Source organism: Octopus sinensis, linkage group LG10 (genome assembly GCF_006345805.1).
Source record: "Octopus sinensis linkage group LG10, ASM634580v1, whole genome shotgun sequence".
In the NCBI taxonomy this organism is placed as follows: domain Eukaryota; kingdom Metazoa; phylum Mollusca; class Cephalopoda; order Octopoda; family Octopodidae; genus Octopus; species Octopus sinensis.
In genome coordinates, this window is record NC_043006.1 from 62,155,615 (window position 1) to 62,175,800 (window position 20,186).

Below are 20,186 nucleotides of genomic sequence, written 5' to 3' on the forward strand. Positions count from 1 at the left end.
TGGTATATTCAAAACATTGCGGTCATGGAAGTTGAAAAGAATTTTGAGCAGCATAAATATACATCTGCCACAATAGATATTTTTGTTTTGCAAAGACTACTATCAATCGTTAACAATCACCATAGATCTAAAAGTATTCCTGAGCTCATGCTACTTCGGACTTTCTATCGATCTATAACTTGTTCTTCATTGATCGTGCCCGTTTCTCTGGCTCATAATAAAAAAAGTACTTCATTGTTTGCATTTGTAGTAAAACTTTAGTTGGTGCAGAATCGTTAGCACGCAGGGCGAAATGCGTAGCAGTATTTCGTCTGCCGTTACGTTCTGAGTTCAAATTCCGCCGAGGTCGACTTTGCCTTTCATCCTTTCGGGGTCGATAAATAAAGTACCAGTCACGCACTGGGGTCGATGTAATCGACTTAATTCCTTTGTCTGTCTTTGTTTGCCCCCTCTATGTTTAGCCCCTGTGGGTAGTAAAGAAATATATTCTAATTCTTTGGGTTACAGTGGAAAAATTTAGACGCAAACAAATATAGGTAAAATACTTTTAAAACCTGAGGGGAAACTATTTTTAAATGATAAATTGACTGTAACACGACATGGATACTATAGTTTTATGAGGCCCGGATTGTATTTTAAATACTGATATTTAACAGTTAAATGCTAATTGTCGATAGTGGCAATCTGCCACAGCATCTGCCACTTCAGCTAAAACTTGTCATTTCAGTGATCAATATTTTGGACACCGTTGTGTTTTCTTACAAGCTGTAGTATTTGAAGAGGAATTATTTAAGAGGAAACATTAAATAGAAAATTAAATAATACAACAGCTTTGGTACAGCGTTTCAATTTTTGTTCTCATTCACACATGACAAAGTTACAGTGCTTTGAATATAACATGCACAATAATTAAAAAGCTGGGAGGAATTTGAAATAATGTATTTCAGGATTCACATGGCTGGCTCCGTTTTGCGCCTCAGATGAAAACAATACAAAACAAAAATTTGAGGTTAGCCTACCGTGACTAAATACTTATCATATTTTCAAAATCGTAGGAGTGTGTAGTGAAACAACTAAATCCAAGCTCAGATAACAACAGTAATAATTTTGAAAATAAATAGTTGCGACATAAAATACGGACGATTAAATTTCAATAAGGTAAAATGCGGACACGACAAAATGGCACGACAAAATAATGTAGTCACATTACTAACATCAAAAACGAAAGCTATAATTGTTTTTAGCAAACACATTATGAAACATAATGCATTTTTAAACTTAAACAATATAATAAAAGAGGCAGGTTGCCAAAAAGAAGGACACGTTTTAATTTTAATATCAATAGAAAAAGAGGTCTACAAAAAATGAAAATCATTTTCAAATGAAAGTAGTTCATTTAAAGGCAAGAAACAGGAATTTTATGAAAGCACGGAGATTGGCATAAAAGTCGATTTTTATTGGAGTGTTTCTCAAGGTAACATACAGTTTTACTCATCAAATTGGAAACAAAATATGTTTATTCATGAAGTACTTCTGAGCAAGTTTGCTTGAGTTGGATTTATCAAAAGTGTTTAAATATTGTCGATTAATTTATCAAAATACTTTCTATTGAAGGCAAGGACTCCCCTAGAGGGTATTTTTTCTCCTACGTGCATGAGATTTAATTTGGCTGTCTAGAAATCATAGTTTCATTTCACATGTTAGGGACGTTTTATAACCCAGCTTAATAATTCTGAACAGTGTTCATTCAAAATATTCAGCAATCTTCATCGTAGTACTCTTTTGGTTCGTCCTCTAGAGAGTACACAGGGTCGTGATATACACGCACTTTGTAATGGAAAAAACATAAAGCTACTGGTATTTTGACAAAACATCCTTTATAAATTTGTTTCTCAAACAGCAGTGTGTTTAATTTCTATTCTTCAGCCCAAACAAGAGCACAATTCAAATTACATTTACTTACAGTTGAAGACTTGGTGAAAATTGCATGAACATATTATACAGAACCAATTCTCGACTCGAATATCAGAGTCTAAGTTAAGCACTGTATAAATTCGTAGACAGGAAAGTTGATATTCATCTACTTAGCCATCCTCTCCTTAGCTTATCTTAGCTGTAATGGAACAAATTGTATGAACACTCTCGGAGGAGAATTACCACCTTTCGCTGAAGCATGCCAAATCATAACTGCAAAAATAATGACTAAATGAAGAGTTTCGAATGTAATCGTAGAGAAGGGGTATATTCAAATTAACAATTACTGAAAAATGCACGAGTCTCCGGTCAGAAAAAACTCTAACCCTTATATCTTAATAACTCCGCAATTCGAACCAGTACTAGACCATTCGCCAGAGCAGGACACTTCAGTAAATTTAACTTTCAATTCCTAAGACAAAAGAACAACTTTCATCCATCATCACATAAAATAATCATGAGAAATCTGACTGCCCATTAACTACATGCAGTCCATTCACTTTTCCCTTGATGATAAGAAGATACATGCATGCCGTACTGCCTTACCACCCCGAAAAGAATTGCATTACTTTGTTGCGATCTGTGCAAGAACATCTCTATAACCACGCAAACCAAACACGCGCACAAAACCTTGCTCATTATATCACTTCTACACATTGTACATTTTCTGCTATTAAATATACGTGTTATTTTTAGGAACAACAAAAATTATATGTATCATTTTGAACAATAGAAACGGAGGGGCAAGTCTTATATATACTCAAGCTTTGAATCACACACCTGCCAACAATGTTAGGTGGTAGTTCTCAACCAATAACACTGTTCCGGAAACATTCCTAAGTGTTTCTAATAGATAACAGATACACCTTTGCATAGATGGGAATCAAGATAATTGAAACATCATTCTGTAGTTAAGCAGTGCTAACATGTACTTCCCATACGAAAGTATAATTTGCCAAACAATCCGGCAGTTATACGTTGGCAGGAAGACTAGTGAAATTGTAATAACTTTACGATATAAAGCGAAGGTTTCAGCAATTTAAGAGCCCCTCAGCATTCTATACCACGGATACTGTACGCCTCCATTTGCTAATTTATTACACATATGAAGCCCAAGAAATTTACGACAATTATAACAAGCATTAATGTTATACTGAGCATAAAAGTAATGAAGATCACGGCATCGTTCCCTTCAGGATATACTGAAATTTTCTACCATAAAACTGGAAATATTACAAGCGAAATAAATCGCATTTTACATATCCAAATAAAATGCAGTAGCACGATTTTTCCAGAGCAATTTCGACTCTTCTTGTGCGGCTAACGAGTATTACCCATAAGATACTAAGGAGAACAAAATCTCATTGATTATAAAACATAGCCACATATATATTAATCGAATAAGTAGAACTGCATCATCCTCCCTACTGCACGAACTGAGACATTTATGAATGGTTTTAGAAAGTTTAAGCTTTCTGTCGAAGTAACACTGGAAGACAAACCTCAGATAGACCACTCATGTAGCTACAGTAACTTATGAGTCGAATAGCCTTTCAGAAATAAAATGAAATTGGACAATTTGAAAAATATGCTTTTATGCAATGAGTAGAAGCATCATTGAAATCATACTAGGTTATTAACTGATCCAAATACTTTACAATAATTGGCTACATTCCATTGCATTCCGTATACAAATTTCATGGTTTATGCCGTATATTGCATCATCCTAGTTAGTCGATTTCAACGCTCATGAAGAAATGTGATATTAGTAAAGGCGATGTTTGGTAGAATAGATGATAGAATAGTGTATTCTGAGTTTGGTTTCTACCGTGAAAACAACGTCTATTATCCTTACCGGGATCAATAAATGAATTTCTTGAGTTGTTTTCATTCACTACACCTTTTTTTTTCTGATTAGTATAGATTAGCTTCTGTTACACTGTATAAAATAAATATAATAATCTATTACTGTTTCGGAAAATACTATTTTGTATCAGCTTGAATAACTGGGACAACGAAATTTTAAATCATTTGCAAGAATTTGAACTTAGAGTTTATAGAATTAAAACAAAACAAAGCAACCCATTTCATCTAGCTAACATTAACTAACTTCCTTTTGCAGAAGAAATAATGAACATGGATAACTAAATTTAGTAACATATTGTAGTAATGCGCAACTTGTCTGATCGTTGTTCAAATTTGTTCATGTCAAATTCTTATTTACTGTTTTATTTGAATCAATGACAGCATGACTTAAGTTCCAGTTATTGCCAATATATTTACATATTACCATTCTAAGATTGTAGGAGAGATGTTGTAGAGGAAATTACTATGTCAAACCTTTCTGTACATAGTGATATTTGAACTAGTATTGAATGAGTGACATATTTATATCTCAAACAAAATTGCAATGTTTCCAGTGACATTAAGTCAAATAGTGGATTCTAGACGTCAATCACATAGTAATTTCGTTTCTTATGTCTGAAATCCCGCAATATAAGACACGTTAATAAAATATATCACATGCGTCTGGTTTCATTTAGTCCCTAAATACTTTCGGCTATTCAGAAGACAGACGGTATCAGTGGATCGGTGGAAGAGACGGCGTTCTCCTTTACTGTCTACCCACCCTATATATATATATATATATAATATATATATATATATATATATATGTGTGTGTGTGTGTGGTGTGTGTGTGTGTGTGTGTGTGTGTATGTGTGTGTGTGTGTGTGTGTGCGTGTGTTTGTGTATGGTATTTCTCTATTTCTCACTCTATCTCTCGCGCTATATATATATATATATATATATATATATATATATATATATATATATCACAGTAAGTCTAGTAACCAGTTGATCTAGCAAGCAGGGCCTCATGACAGTGCACGATTATATTACTGAGAAAGCGGCTCGGAAAATCCAAAACAGTGCACATACTCTCATTATGACTCAATAAGCCGAATAGTGGCCGCTTTGCGGAACTTTCAGTTGGTAGCACCTGCAACTACAAGTCGTTTGCGAACTGGCAGGTAAATCAATCAGTACAGAGTCAGAGCAGAGATTATGCAGATTATGTAAAAGGAAGAGCCAGGAACGACAGTCAATCCTCGCAAATATCGTACGTATTGCAACAACAAATGAACAGATTGACTGATAAACACGCACACAGGCACACACACACTCATACACACACACTCACACATACTCACACACATACACATACATGCAATAATTAAAATAAAAGAGAATATAGAAACTGGTTCATGCGAAATTTATTTCCTTTTATTTTACGATGTCATACAGCATATTCTTTATGGCTACGACGACCTCCACATGCTTCCGCTGCACAGAGTATGTGCAGTTGTATATGCAACCGGATATACATTTATGTGTAACTTCATTCAGGGTCAATAGCCGACACACAGATAGGTGGGAATAGAAACCTAGAGACCTATGTTCTTAACATCCAGACAATGCCCTATCTTTACCTAATCTATTTTACTCTTTTACTTTTTTCAGTCATTTTGACTGCGGCCATGCTGGATCACCGCCTTTAGTCGAGCAAATCGACCCCAGGACTTAACCTTTGTAAGCATAGTACTTATTCTATCGGTCTCTTTTGCCGAACCGCTATGTTACGGGGACGTAAACACACCATCATCAGTTGTGAAGCAATGTTGTGGGCACAAACACAGACACACAAACACACACACATATGTATACATATATACAACGGGATTCTTTCAGTTTCCGTCTATCAAATTCACTCAGAAAGACTTGGTCGGCCCGAGGCTATAATAGAAAGCACTTGACCAAGGTGCCACGTAGTGGGACTGAACCCGGAACCATGTGCTTGGTAAGCAAGCTACTTACCTCAAAGCAACTCCTGCTCCTATAATCTGCTAAATATTCTTTTACTTTTCATTACAAAACATACTATATACCACAAATACCTGAATAACTAAAAGCTTAGAGTGAACCACTCTAAGATAAAATATATTACAAGAAATATACTTGAAAGTAAGTTTATGAATTACCAATCTGCTACAATACACAAAGAAACCCGCTAAAACAGTAACATAATTTTGACCTGATTAGACTCCGAGCCGCAACTGCTGTGAAGCTGAGGTCAACCATACTAGTTTACAGCAAGATCAAATTTCAAATTCAAAGCAACTTTCACTCGCTTTCCCCTGAACATTAACCAGTAAAGAAGTAATTGCTAGCTTCCATGATATCCGTCCGGATAGTATATCCCTCTAAACTCTCTCTCTCTCCCTCTCCCTCTCTCGTACACACATACACACGTATATATATATATATATATATATATATATATATATATAAATAAGTCAAGATAGAAAATGCTAAAACAATTTTATAAAGAACATTTCAGTACCGGTTTCGGTCATTTTGAGACATTTTCAACTGTAACGATTAAATAATCAAATTTAGAAAAATTAAAAGAAAAGTTTTTTAAAGAATATTTGTATAGTGTTCAAATATAAGTGGCATTTTCCTTCTTTCTGCCTTTCTCTGTCTCTCTTCTTTGCACTTGTGTGTTCGAGGTCATTGTGAATTCTTGGTAGGGTAGAAGTAGAAGAAGAAGAAGGTTGATGAGAAGAAGGGGTGGAAAAATTTGGGAGTGCCTTGATTGTCGTATTTTGAATGGTCAGTGAGGGCTAGCAGTTGCAGTTCAATTCAGGAGAATATTTCTATTGAAAAGTTTGTTTATGGAATTTGTGTAGGTGTTATACTAAAAGCATTAGTGATAAAGTTATATATATATATATATATATATATATATATATATATATATATGTGTGTGTGTGTGTGTGTGTGTGTTCATATATATATATATATATATATATAAGAGAGAGAGAGAGAGAGAGAGAGAGAGAGAAAGAAAGAGAGTTTACGAAAAAACAAAACAATAGAAAAAGTATTTTACGTTTCGAGCCTACGCTCTTCTACAGAAAGGGACACAGAAAACAAGGAGAGAAACAAGGAGAGAAAAAAATGTGTGTAGTGGCTAACGATTTATCATGGCGTCTGATATATATATACAAGCTGACGTACCCGGTAAATCCCGAAATAGCATGGTTAATCCCTTAGTTCTGCTCTCATAAATGTTTCACTAATCTAATAACAACAATACAATGTATATAGCCCTTAAAACGGTTTTTGTGCATTTATAGAGAATACAGAACTGTCTTACATAGGACCTTGTTTTTAGGAAATCCCAATAAATTATTAATTAGCCAAATTCTGAAGTCAGTTACGTAATAACATGAAATTACTTACCCGATAGTAAGAATTCAAATAAAGTAGCCCCGAAAAGGGCTTTAATGAGTGACATAGGAGGAAATATTAATGAGGTATGTACACCACAATCGTGAAGCATGTTTCGTAATAACAGGCTAGTCAGATATGAGATAATAATGATTCAAATTAAATCACTTTGAAAAGTGCTATTGTGCGTCCCCAAAGAATATTACCCTCAGAGGCACTAGTGTTGAAATAGATTCACAATCAATGTAGAAAAGACTAACATTTAGTTTTACAGTAGACATACAAATGAATCTGCATATAGATTTAAGAATATAATAACATGTAGATTATCAATACATTTACAACACTTACTAATATTACAGTAAAATAATAAATATCTGATTTGGTGAATCGTATTGTTTGCAGGGCTTGATAAACAACAGCTTTGTCCTTTCCTTGTGGAGCATGAATAAACAAATCATTACGAATTCCTCCTCTTGAGCATACCACATAATGTTGGCCATAGTAGAAAACCGGTTCCCCAAAGTTCAGAGCTACCGCATCCAAGGACCGCTCCTGAACATTGTTAATACTCATTTCAAAGCTCGCTTGCAACCGGAATTCCAGGCGCTTGTACTGGAAAGGCATATACGAGGGAATAAGCGGGATTCTAGGAATGAATACAGGTTCACCGCTTGTTTTACCAGTGAAATTGTTTGTCTCCAAGACTCTTGGCATCATCTTCTTTATGATAATTCGTGTGCCATTGCAAAGCTTTGGTGGATCGAAACGTAGTAGAACAGGTGTCCCAATCTTGAGGTGTAGGTTGTGAGGTGGGAGACCAGGTGGTGTTATACGATTCAAGAAATCAACTGGATAATTCACAGCTTCAACGATGTTGAGTACAGCGTCAATAGAACTGTAGAATTTAAAGTTCAAATCTCAACTGCCACCTTCTTTGGAGCGAAACTGGCAAGGGTTCCAGCCAGGTGTGGTCTGTAAACTGATTCATTGGGTTAGAAATCACCTTATCCATTAGTTCTTTTAAATCAGATATCGTATGTCCAAAAGGCTAGCTTGCCTGGCCATCCTTCTGGGCAACCGACGTACGATTAACAACATCCAACAATTGCTTTGAAAAGGTTCCGACTGCATCATTATCACTGAGCTGCACTGTCATGTTGGTTGTGAGTCTTAGCTTTCGCACACAGCTCCATAGGTAGGACGACTTTATGCTGGCATTTATTTCACTAGCTCTTGTCTCCTTTGGAACCACAGAAGTAGTTTGTCTAAAGTCTTGTGCAAGCAAGATTGTGGCACTTCCCATGAGCAACATCTATCAATACAAATTAAGGTGTTCCTACATGTAAATATGGTATGACATCTGTGATAACAGTGCATTTGTTTAAAAGCAGTTATTCATGCAACGGCTGTCAGTTGGCTGATGTGACATGATAGATTATCGTCATTCATGATATATTCGTGAATAGGTCACTAACCGAAATAGGTGAATCTATTATTGATTTTTTTTAAAGAAAGTGACCTTTATGACAGTGCAAATGACCGGTTGGTGGAAAAGAAAAATAAGGGATTTTACATGGGTTATTTCCCCTTGGCCGTTAAAAATAAGTAAAGTGTATATCGTAAAGAAAATATCACAGCTATCAATATGAATTACGAAAATGTTCCTAAATGTAAACAGCGTGTGAACTATATAAGAACAGTGTAGATTGCAATATTATTGATAGACAAATGGCGATTTCTGTCTGTTTGTGTGGTTGGTTGTTAAAAACATTAGCACCTCTATCAATATAAATTAAGGTGTTCCTATATGTAAATAGGGTGTGACCTTTGTGCTGACTGCATTTGTCGAAAAACGGAACAGTTCTTCACGCAGCGCTTGTCAGTTGGCTGAAGTGACAAGAAAAGCATTGCCATTCATGGTATATTCATGAATAAGTCACTAACCGAAATAAATAGATGTATTGTTAAGGAAAATACTATTTACTTGTTTAAGGGTTGTACTGGGTAAATTGCGAAAATAATCTAACATTTCAAATACTAAGAAATAAACATACTCAACTTGATCACTGAGCATGTTTGACAATTTTTTGTAAGAAAGTCCATGTGATGTACATGTACACGTATTTATACAAGGTAACCACTTGCAGCTTGTCACTCTGACAATTTCTCGTAAGAACGTGCAGGCAATGTAGAATGTACACGCATTTATACAACGTAACCACTTGCAACCTGTCAGTGTAACATTGCTTGCTTTGGAAATAGCTTGACTATATATAGGAAATTTCGCAGATATACAAATAGCTATATTTTGCTGTTTATGAGAAAGAAATGTCAGGATGAGTCAAGCTTGTTTTACAGGTGAATTCTGCTTAAGTGAGGTTAAATGTCAAGTGGCGATACAATACATCACTAAGGACAGTAATTGTTCTGGCTGTCAACTTGCGAGTTCTTAACTGTTTTTGAATAAGAACCATCTTATTTGCAAGCTAATAGGAAAATTAAAGATTTAATTTCGATTCTAGTACTAGCTAGTTTCCAAACGAAAATGTCTTCCTATATATAGGAAAATGAATGTTATTTCCCTTGCCTGTTGAAGGAAAATGTATTGATTATATATGTGGATCCCTTCTAGGGACCCTAGTCATCCAATTATAGCTTTTTATTAAATTTCAATGGGCGTAGTTACAAACGTGATGTTACTTTAGCATGTTTGCAAATTTCACGAAAATTCACGAACGGGTGTAGACGGCAAATTGATACAAACAGACAACTTGCTTTTATATATGCATAAGACAAGATATCCAAATTGAGGAAACAGCTAAAGTGCTCACTACACTTATGTCGTTGCTCAACGAGCCAAGCCGTTCTTTGTAATATTGTAGATGAAATTCATAAAACAATCCTAATTTTTTTAGAAACCGAACGTTTTAGAAATTTATAGAGGTGCCAATTCAATTAAAATCAATTTGCATATTTGATGATTCCCTATCGTTGTTGTTCATTAACGTATTCGCAGATGCTTTATCTCTTGCGACCTAACATTCAGAGGCTACTTCAACTATACCTTTCATAATTGGGTAAAATATTTCCCATTAATACTACACCTGATTTTTAACGTATGTTATACGAAGCACTTGATTACTACATCTCTATTCATTTGAGTGAACTTCTTATATTATCACGAGTGGAAGTATTTATGTATCATATTACCACCAAAATAAACTGGAAGTAATGTTTGGATTACCTTAGATAGGCAGACTAAGATATACCAGGTTTTCTTCGTGAAATGCAATACAGGATAATCCTCGATAACCATAGGCGTTTAAGCGTACGCATATTTCCTGTCCGATATGTCATTGTTTAGCTCTAGGCCAGTCCCTATTGAAGACACTCAAGATCAAATTTTACCTAATAGTGAACTCATCGTCTACTTTTTATTATCAACTACTTCATTCTCTAATCTGTCGCTCGTTTTTTCAAAACTTCTTTCATATCATTTGAAGTAATTTAGCTTCAGTTTCTAGCACATGGAGCAACCACATACCAGATGATGGGGAAGGGATCTCCCGGTGTCATAGTAAGAAAGTTTGCCGATATATGTATATCTTATTCTAATTAATTATTTTCTGAAACGGAAATTGTATGAGATATTTAAATTCTCTGAATATTAACATTGATTATGTTAAATTGACCAATAAAGAGAGGAACTATCAAATATGCTTTAAAATAGCATTATTTACACTGCATCAATTGTGGTGAGTGAATGTCCAGATTTCCACTTACATGAACACTTGTAAATACATCACCTTTTACAGTTGAAGTTGAATCAGTAGAACCATTAGTTTATAAAAATGCCTTGTTTTACAACTATGCGCTATCAGAAATCATTACTTGTGGAAATGATAAAGTAGGAAATAAATGTAACATAAACAATTATATTTGAATGTAGAAGTATGCCTTCCCAGCAGAAAACGTTCCTAAACTGAACTATGTATTTGTGTGTAATGAAGAGGTTTTTACCAATTCCAATATATCAAAATTGATTATCAATTTTAGGAAAATGTAAAACGAATAGATATCAATCTGCGATTGAATGAAAGCGTATAAGTGGTACATAAGTGACAGTTGTGCGACGCATAAGTACAGCTTAATAACTATCGATGTTTATATAAAATCATTTGCTTTTAAACAGCAGCAGAGTGAATAATAGATTCACTTAATGTCGCTAACTGAATGAGAGTCATTTTCTATTCTGTAATCTTCTTGCTTTTCTAATAATATATTTATATTTTCTCGGCTAATATCCGCTCAGTATAAACGTGAAAAACGTGATTACAATGTTTGACGGAGGAGGGAAGGACTTCAAAAACAAACAAAGAAAGCAACAACGAAACATTATAGTTATTAGGTTTTTTTATGAACGTGTTTAACGGTTAGACATTGTGATTCTTACATACATACGGCTTTCTGCGTTCTCATTTTAAACAAAAATGGAAGAAAAGGAGTTTCTAACATATGTTTCTTTAAAATATCTCAGACAACATGGTCGTTGTCTAGTACAGGGAGATAAACATGGTGACGCGGTAGTAGGATGGCGAGACGAGGTGCTATACTAAGATACGTAAAGCTGAGCTAGGAGGGAAAAAATGGTGGTGGTGATACTTGGGGGATCAACGGTTTATCAATAGGGAAAACGAAGGCTAAAAGTGAAATATGGTAGAATTGAGCAATGAAAAACAACCTGTGGAGAACTGACAAAATGAAAACTTGAAACATTGATAAGTGAAGAATGAAAGACGAAAGAAAAATATTAAAAATTAGGAAATGAAATTAAAATTGAAAAGATGGCGAGAAGCTGAGGTATTAATATAAATATATTATATGAACAGTGAACAGTGAGGAGCTTTTGGAAATGGATGCAAGAATTGAATAATGTAGAGAAAACCCTGGAGACCTGACAAAATGAAAAATACCTCTTCCCTGTTCATATAATATATTTGTATTAATACCATAGCTTCTCGTCATCTTTTCATTTTCATTTCATTTTCTTATTTTTTACGATAGTTTTTTTTTCTAATATTTTTCTCTTTTCGTTTTTCATTCTTCATTTTTCAATTTTTGAATTCTTCATTTTTTTTTCAGTTCTCCACGGTATTCACTTCATTGCTCAATTCTGCTATCTTTCAATCTTAGCCTTTGGTTTTTCCCTATCGATAAACCGCTAAACCCCACAAGTATCAACTTCGCCTTCTACTTGTTCATTCTTTCCGCTTAGCTCAGCTTTAGTTATTTCAGCAAAGCACCCCACTGTCACCATTTTATTACTGTGTCACCTTTTATTTCCCGGTACTAGCATCATAAAAATATTATGGTTAATGACAAAGAATGGCCCGGGGACGAAATTTGCTTAGGGGCTGCAAAACCCAGGTCCAATATTTGTTTATGAACATGGTGTATTTTCTCAATTTTAATATGAAAACAAACAGGTATAATAATAATAATATAATAATAATAATAATAATAATAATAATAATAATAATAATAATAATAATAATAATAACAAGAACAAGAACAAGAACAACAACAACAACAACAACAATGATAATAATAATAATAATAATAATAATAATAATAATAATAATAATAATAATAATAATAATAATAATAATAATAATAATAATAACAAGAACAAGAACAAGAACAACAACAACAACAATAATAATAATAATAATAATAATAATAATAATAATAATAATAATAATATCATTAGGATCGCCTGAGAAGTTCATAGGCTGGCAAAGCTATTCTCCTGGAATGTGACCAAATAAAATTCATTTTATAGCATAGTCCCCGTTACGATCCATACATGATCTTTTTCTACTTGCCTTCAATTTCTGAAATAATTTAGAAAAATGTTACAGTGATTTAAAATTTGTTAATTTTAGCTCAGTCAGAAAACAATATTTGGAAGTTGGTATTTTGTGCGTAACGACAACATTACAGCGACTAATGGCAACATTACAACGACAAAACATTCAGCGATGAAAGATTTAATAAGATTTAATAAATAAAATTTTGTTAAATATTGGAACAAGCAATGCAAAAACCACCAGAATCTTAATTTACGTAAAAAGATACAGTAGTTTAGTTCATGCAAAAAATACATATTTTGCAGCGAGAACGTTAAATGACACAAAAGAACTGTACAGAAAAGTTCCTCCACACGCTTATCGGTGTTGCGGTGCTTCGATCGCATTGGTGATGAAGGATTTCAACAGCAAATAAGACACTCATTCGAAGGGTTTTTCTGGTGTGGATGAAAATTTGAGAATGTATTGGTAGTATTTGTGGATAGGTGGGGGGAGATGTGTATGTTTAGAATGAAGAGATAGGTCAAATTGAAGAGAGGAAGGGAAATGAGAGGAAATGAGAAAAAAGAAAAAGGTTTAAAGAGTAATGATAATAAAAAGAGAAAAACAAAGAGTGAGAGACAAGAAAAAATATGAAGGCCGACAGAGGTGAGAAACGGAGTGTTAGTTGGGGGTCAAGATAATGTGGGGAAGATGGGAGAAGAGTGAGAGAGGAGTGGATAAGTAGAGATGAGAAGTTAAGGAGTGAATAAGTGTGGGATATGTGGGTAGGGATGATATGATAGGGATGTATTAAGGGATGGGTAGAGAAAAAGTATGGGTGGCGTGATACCAAAGTAAGTAGTCGTTTTAGTAGTAAAATTTATTGTGGAGGAAGGAAGATTATAAGGATGTTAAAATTTTTATAAATAGACTGTGATAGGTTGGTGTGACAGGCAGGAACCAGAGAGGATGGTATAATGACAGGCGTACGCTCGTACATACGTACATACACATATGTGTATATACATACATATATACAAAAAGATACTCATGTATACGAGTGACCTCGTGTGTACCGTTGGCGATTTTTTTCCTCTGCATTCCCTTCTCGGGATCTTTTCTTCTCATATGTTTCCGACAAAGAGCTCCGCTCGAAACGTCAAACCCTCCTTCTTCCCTTCTTTCCTGAGCGTCCAATAATACTATATTTGTTCCACGTCCTCGCGTTGTTGTTTTTTGGCGTTTTCTCGTTTGGATTAGCTATATATATATACATACATATATATATATATATGCGCACGCACATACACATATACATACATGTATTCATGCTCACACGAATCCATAATGTATTCATACACGCATATGCGTGCGCATACAGGTTCATACGTATACTTATATACACATGCACACACTCATAATTATATTTGTATATACATATGCATGTATATATGCATACACACACACGCACACACACACACATATATATATATACATGTACCCACAAACATATATATATACGTACATAAAAATACATGCACACGCATATATCAGCTTGTATGTCCAAATATGTAGTATCTTAAAGTAAGATAGGGGATTTAAAAAATTAAAGATTAAAGATTAAAATGGAGTTAAGGGAAAGTTAAGTAGAGTTGTTGGGGATTACCTAAGGGATGTTGTGGTTATATGCTTTGTGGTTATGTAGATTACATTTAGATTTGTGGTAAAGTTTGTAGGTATGATAAAAACAACAATGCTTGCATGTACCTAGTGCTTCATTATATTTATTTAGCTGTGTCGAGGAGTTTTGTTTTAATATGTGAAATGCCTCTTCTAAGCATAACTTGGTACGGTAGCCCTGAATCTACTATGGGCTATGCGAAAATATAGGGAATATTTCTAATTTTGTGATGATGTATATGGCTGGCAAGTGTTGTGGATTTACCGTGTTTCTCGTATCTAAAAGAACTGAGATGAGCGGCCTATCGTTGTTTAAAATCTATGGTTGAATCTATGTATATAGCTGTAGAATAGTGTAATGTGTTGAGGACGGTGCATTTATAAATTACATTAGATCTTCTACAATGGGTTGGCAGAGGTTAGATGGACACAGGACGGCAGTTACAAGTGAGTGTATTTTGGGGGTTATTTTCAGGAATGGAAGAGGTAATACTGCCCAACGGGAGGTTGGGGATGGGGATAGAAAGATCCAAGTTATTATTATTATAATTATTATTATTATCATTATTAATTTTTATTATTGTTATTATTATTATTATTATTATAATTATTATTATTATTACTATAATGATAATTATTGCTATCGTTGTTGTTAATTATTCTATCTCTAACGGTAGTAGAAGTTGTGGTAGTATTTTGGATAGTGTTCAATCTTGGAGCTGTGTACATGTTGGGCGCTCGTGTATTCAGCGTTGTTATAATGTGAGTTTTGATAGTAGAGAGAAAGCATTTGTTTATTAGAGGCTGTTATGATAGACTCGAAGTTAGGTGGGGTGGAATAGGGTAGTATCAGGGTAGATCTATTAAAAACTAGAGTAATATTTATATTGGCGAGGGAAGTTGGAATAGCCTATTAAAGAAGGATTTAGCTTAGCTCTTAATGTTTAGCGAGAAGCGTGTTGTATACCATAGAATAGAGCTTATACCACTTTTGGGGGTGCTTAGGGGTAGTACTATCAATATATTTGGAAAATGGAGAGGGTAGCATGGCTCATTGTTGTCAGGAGTTTTAGGTGTTTTAGCTTTTGACTTAGTTTTATATGTGTGCTTGGGGGGTCTGGGTTGTCTTAATAGGGTTCTTCCGGCGTTCTAGCATAGTGTATGCGTGGTGTGTTATGATTCTGATATTCGGTGTGTCGTTGCGATGTGAGTTGAAATATATGTTGCTTGAGCCTAGTATTAGGGATGTATATAATTTGTTGGGAGAAGCCACTGGCAGCGAGCGCTTGGTTGTAATATGGTGCGTGTTTATTAAATACTTCCTCAGTAGAAGATATGTCAGATACACGGATCGAGATACCCTTGACTATGTTATCAAAGGTGGATTTGTGGTGATTGGAAAGGATGTTTAAATATTTAAGGTATTGGTTAGGTTTGTGATAAGGAGAGCATGGGGAGGTTTCTAAATTTAAAGTTACGTCTAAAAAGTAGTAGATTTGTGGCAATTTTAGAAGGTAAAATACAGGTTAATGCTAGAGAAAAGCTCGTGTAGATCTTTGTGTAGACTGATGACATCTTGTCTTCTCTTACACAGATATATGGTGGGTGCAACGCAAAACCATAACTTGGCTTTGGCGCAGATCAGTTCAGAGCGTTCGCCAGTATGATGTGGAGTGAACGCAGATCTGTTGTTAGCAACAGCGTCAAAACGAGGGAAGCATAGAGAAGAGAGCTGCATTTGATCCGATGTATTAAACAAGGACAGATGACGAGATGGGAAGAACATGTTGAGAGGAAAATAAGTTGGGATGAGATATGGAAGTGGACCACATCTCGGCTGAGGTTCTGATTCATTCATCCTACGAGGTTTTGCCATCACCTACAAATCTAATAAGATGGAACGTCTCAGAGAAAAACATATGCAAATGCGGAAAGGTCGGAACACCGAAACATATTCTTTCCAACTGTTCATTAGCATTGGACAGGTATACATGGAGAAATAATCTGATCCTGAAGGTTATCTTCAATGCTATTAGAGAGTCAAGCTGGTTATATGTAGAAGAGTCTTGTTTATCAAAGTGGAAAAGGAAATTAAGAATAGATTTTATATTTTCCACTGCTTGTTGTTCCTTTACAGAAGTTTCTTTTTCATGAGATAGTTTTAGCTCGAGTCCAATGTTATTTATTTTCTTATATTTTATCTCAATTTCATTTGTTGAGAGAGTTTGGATTTTTAGGTGTTTATATAGGGCAGGCTTTCGGCATATCCTGCTTCGCTCTTCGTACAGAAACCTCATTCATTCTTTAATATTGGCGTTCCTAATATGTTGAGACCAGTTTGTTTTCATGATTACTCATACTTGTTTCCATATCCTGCTGTCATTTCCATGTAGTGCATATGTCCTTCCAATCAGATATATTCCACTAAGCGCCACACATATTATCTTTACTTTTGGTGTAAAGTCTTTAAGATATGATATTTTGTGTAAGAGAACTTATATATTCATCATTATTACTGGGTTGAATTTGTCGGTTAATGACAGAAATGGTGTGTGGTTGTGCAATGGGTTAACAGCAGTGGTTCGTGCAGTGTGAGAGCTAGAAGGTTGCTTTTGAATTCTTTAGCCAGATTCATCATGGCTAAAAAGGAATTGTCTTGTTTTGGAAGGGGCTGTTCTATGGAGTTGTTCTGGTTGCACTTTTGGAAATGGTTATGGTTATGATTTGCGAGTGTTGATTTTACTATTGCAGCCGGTGGATTTCTGGGCGACATCTGGAATGCGATGAAAGTTTGGACCAACATTATTATTGTAAAGGTTGTTTCTACTGTAGACGTAGTGGTCGCCTGGCGTCATACCATTAATAGAGTGTTGAGTCCCTGAAATATTAGTGAAAGGACAGTCATGCTTCAGAAATAATCTTTCGCATTGGGAATAGCTGGAAATTTTAGGATTACCAGTTACACGTGTGGAAGTTATTGAGTCTGATTTAGCATTTAGTGGTGCTGATTGTGGTGTTATAAGATGTGTGCTTTGGCGTTAGCTGGTGTTGCTTGTACAAGCTGTGCATCTTGTCTCAGCCAAATGTGTGAAGTTGCAGTCACTGCGTAAGTATAGTCTCTTGTGTTGAGAATACCAACATATTTTGGGGTTTTATATGTTCATAGATTTTAATTTATTTACAGTTGGCACATTTATCAAAGAGCTGTGAGGTATACATTCATATTAGGCTGGACATTGTGGTGAAAGAAAAGCATGATGATTCTTCACTAATTGAAGCAGTAGTGGTGTTTAAGATAGTAGCAGTGGTATATGATGACAATGGAGGTGATGGATCTCTTGTGTTATTCTGAGAGAGTGAGGAATATTTAGTTGTGGTAAGGATATTAACAGTAGAACACGATGGCAATGATGATGATGATGTGTCAGTTTTAGTATTAAGAAGACATGAAGAATGTGATAGCTGACTGTGAAGAGCTGTTGAATGTGGAGTTTAATTGGTCATCAATTGCACTCGTATCTGAGAAGTGGCCGTGGCTGCTGGACATGTCGTTGTTGTTGTTATATATTTTTATGTTGACGCTGCTTTAGTTCAGTAATATATCGTTGTAGGAAAATTTCATGACCATTGGAAATTTTATGACCATTAGTAAACATTCCTGGCTTTTTTATTTTATTTATCTGTTCCCTTTTGAGACTTTAAGCAGATCAATTTTTAGACAAATGTATGTTGGGAGAGGCAAATTTTGAATTTGCTTCGCCACAAAAATTCTAGGGAGTAGAAGCGAATCACCTTCAACCACAGTTCCGGGCCCTTGATGACAAAACAAGAAAATTGGGTCAAAACTTTTATATGTTTGTTTTGCAATATTCTTGATATGAAATCGTGTGTTGAGACAGATATTATATTTAGGGACGGTCATTTTGCAAATAAACACACGCACTATTTATGTAATCTCTTTAGCTTAATCAATATTATTTTCTACTCTAGGCACAAGGCCCGAAATTATTGGAGAGGTGGCTAGTCAATTAGATCGATCCCAGTGCGCAACTGGGTCTTAATTTATTGACCCCGAAAGAATGAAAGCCAAAGATGACATGGCCGGAATTTCAAATCAGACTTAAAGACGGACGATTAGCTTTAGTAATATTATTAGTTAATTTGTAAGTGTTCTTTCGTCAAACACTTTGTTATCTATCCACTGACTAAATCTTTCTTTTCTCTGTGTCTCTCGTTCTCTCTGACCGTGTCCAGTCTCTTCCATCTTGTATTTCTGTGTCATGTATCCCTCTCTGAAGACTGAAGGCAGAATAGTGAAAAAAAAGAGATAATGGTACAAGCAGTATAATACACAAACCCATGCAAGCGTACACAAAGCTTGCAAATAACAAACACTTAAACACACATACAGGAACACACGCAAAGTGTGTGTAGATAGGCACACATGCTACTGAAAGACACGATGGAACACATAGAACAAAACCAGAGTAAAGATGAGACACGGAAAAGAACAGATACTGACTGAACGGGTCGCAAAATGTGTGACGAAAGACCTTTAAGATATAAACTAATAATAATAATAATAATAATAATAATAAAGCTAAAATAAATAGTGCCTTTGTTTAAGGGCTAAATGCCCGCCCCAAAATATAATAATAATTCCATATTCTATACCATAACATTGTAAAATATACTTTTATAATGTTTCACTTGACATACCAGAAATTTCATAACCAAATCTTGTCCAACTTACAAAAGGGATACAGAAAAGTAATAATATATTCAAAATATTACGAGACGGGCTATTGCACGCAAAATATGTAAGGAGTTTAGAATTGTATATGGCATATAGTGAAATTCTTTGTTGTATAAAGATTTTACGTCACAGCGCATGCCATCTTCAAGATTTAATAGCGAGATTAAATTACAATAAATGTTAGAGAAAATAAGATTATATATATGGTAAGATATTCTACATCGACGTCGATTTTCATTCGAGGAACATTAATACGAAACACTGACTTAGGTCTCTTTACAGATTTAATGTCTAATTGTACATTTTATGGCATTATATGACTATATATAGACGCCGAGATGTATTTGTACATACATTCAAACCTATAGTGAAACACAAACTACACGTAGGCACGTACTTGTTTTCTCTGTTTTATCTGTTCTCTCCCTGCTTACACACACACACTATCACGCACGCACACACACATGCACGCACACATACGCATATAATTATCTACAAAAATATTTAGCTTAAACAAATATGTATCACATATGTACACACATACTCACAGACATGGTGTGCTACACATATCTGTGATCTAATGGACATGAATAAAAGGTGTTTGCATTCACTCATATGCAGACAAC

General features: G+C 34.8%; 1 long non-coding RNA gene across 1 annotated transcript in view; it reads right to left on the bottom strand.

Moving 5' to 3' along the window:
• The window catches only part of LOC118764979, a 25,983-nt gene extending 12,299 nt beyond the window's left edge, over positions 1-13,684 (bottom strand). The window contains exons 1-2 of the long non-coding RNA XR_005000818.1: positions 13,563-13,684; positions 2,513-2,515 (exon numbers count right to left, since the gene is read on the bottom strand). This is a non-coding gene — a long non-coding RNA (uncharacterized LOC118764979). The remainder of the gene's footprint in view (positions 1-2,512; positions 2,516-13,562) is intronic.
• Positions 13,685-20,186: the final 6,502 nt, after the last annotated feature.